The following is a 1,985-nucleotide window of genomic DNA, read 5'->3' as shown; positions in this document are numbered from 1 at the left end:
CAAGCTGTTATAAACTTTAAGTTTACAATTTAACTGTAGGTTTACACAACATACAAAGAACAATAGATCCTAATCTATCCTAATTTGTGAAAAAATCAGAATAGTTGAGGCTAAAGAAATTATTTTTTAACCTGGATATATTTTAAACATAGTCTTAAGTGACATTTTGAATGTAATAAGTAGAACAAGATCTAGAGAAGAATATCATTTATGTAGTTGTAAAATACATGTACACAAAACAACAATAAACATTTAATAAGAGTGTATACCAAAATCAAAGAACAGTGAGTGCATTAGAATAAATATCTGTAAGAGTGACCAAAGCGGTAAGAGTGGAGAATGGAGATAGAGAGATAACACACACGAAAAAATTTTAAAAGAGAGAGAGAGAGAGACCCGGCGGTATTCAATGGTGGCAAGCGGAGCGTTCTGGTGATCTCCCTCGCTCTCAGGCTCTCACCGCTGCGGCAGCCCGCTCGCTCTGTGATGCCCAGGCCGGCTACTCCTCCGTCACGCTCGCTGCGACTCCGCCACCATGTTCACAGAGAGCCTGGTCCAGGGCTCCATCCTGAAAGAGGTGCTGGAGACGCTTAAGAACCTCATCAGTGAGGCCTGCTGGGACATCAGCTCGAGCAGCGTGAACCTGCAGAGCGTGGACTCGTCCCACGTCTCTTTGGTGCAGCTCACTCTGCGTTCTGAGGGCTGTGACCGCAACCTGGCCAGGGGTGTGAACCTCACCAGCATGTCCGAGATACTAAACTGTGCTGGCAACGAAGACATCACTACCCTAAGGGCTGAAGATAATGCGGACACCTTGGCACCAGTATTTGAAGCTCCACACCAAGAAAAGGTTCCAGACTGTGAAATGAAGTTAATGGATTTGGATGTTGCACAACTTGGAATTCCAGAACAGGAGGATAGCTGTGTAGTAAAGATTTTGCCTTCTGGTGAATTTGCGCGTGTATGCCGAGATCTCAGTCACACTGGAGATGTGTTGGAATTTCCTGTGCAAAACATGGAGTGAAATTCTCTGCCAGTGGGGAACTTGGAAATGGAAATATTAAGTTGTCACAAACAAAATGTTGATAAAGAGGAAGCTGTTGCCATAGAGATGAATGAGCCAGTTCAGCTAACTTTTATACTGAGATATCTGAACTTCTTTACAGAAGCTACTCTGCTCTCTCCTATAGTAACACTCAGCATGTCTGCAGCTGTACCCCTTGTTGTAGAGTATAAAATTGCTGATACAGGACATTTAAAGTACTATCTGGCTCCCAAGGTCGAGGATGAAGGCGGTTTTAAAATCCAAGAAAACAAAACTAAGCTCTTTGAGAACTGCTTCTGAGATTTCAACATGCTTTTAAAAGTCTCTTTTGTCACCAAATTTGTACCTGAGTACATATGTAGATAATGTTTTCTGTAAATAACCTATTTTCCATTCTCTACAATTTAAAGCATAATCTCAAGTCAAATCTGGTCTTATTAACCTAGAACTTCTGCCTTATCTAGAAATAGTTTTTAGAATTTTTATAACAAAGGGTTTTGACTATTAATGCAGTTTTAATAATTGTGGGGGTTTTTTTCAATTTAAATAGAAGTTATTTGAATTTCAGATATAAAAGGAAAAAAAAACTTTGCATGGATCAATGATGGCACTGTGCTCTGAGCTAAGAAATCTAATTATATCAGTTTTATGTACCAGAGTCCAAAAATTATAGTCACAATCAATAAAGCTTATACGTAAATATAAAAAAACAGTTAAAAAAAAAACAAAGGTAAGAAAAAAACAAAACCCAGCGATGCTAAGCTAGTTCAACATGAAATGTAATTACTATAGGCCAATGATTACTATGCCTGCGGTTCAGGACCCAAAAAAATTTGTTGGGGAAAAAAATCAATGATAAATGTTACTTAAAATGTGCTCTCTTTTCTTAATGTCTCTCATTAATTTTAATCCCAAAATGAGAGACTAAAACCAAATCTGA

At 38.6% G+C, this 1,985-nt stretch overlaps 1 pseudogene; it reads left to right on the top strand.

Moving 5' to 3' along the window:
- Positions 1-424: 424 nt before the first annotated feature.
- On the top strand, positions 425-1,489 carry LOC102761681 (annotated as a pseudogene).
- The last annotated feature ends 496 nt before the right edge of the window (positions 1,490-1,985 follow it).

The sequence above is a fragment of the Myotis davidii genome, unplaced genomic scaffold (genome assembly GCF_000327345.1).
Source record: "Myotis davidii unplaced genomic scaffold, ASM32734v1 scaffold438, whole genome shotgun sequence".
NCBI classification, from domain to species: Eukaryota; Metazoa; Chordata; class Mammalia; order Chiroptera; family Vespertilionidae; genus Myotis; species Myotis davidii.
This window is presented reverse-complemented; position numbering and strand designations above follow the sequence as displayed.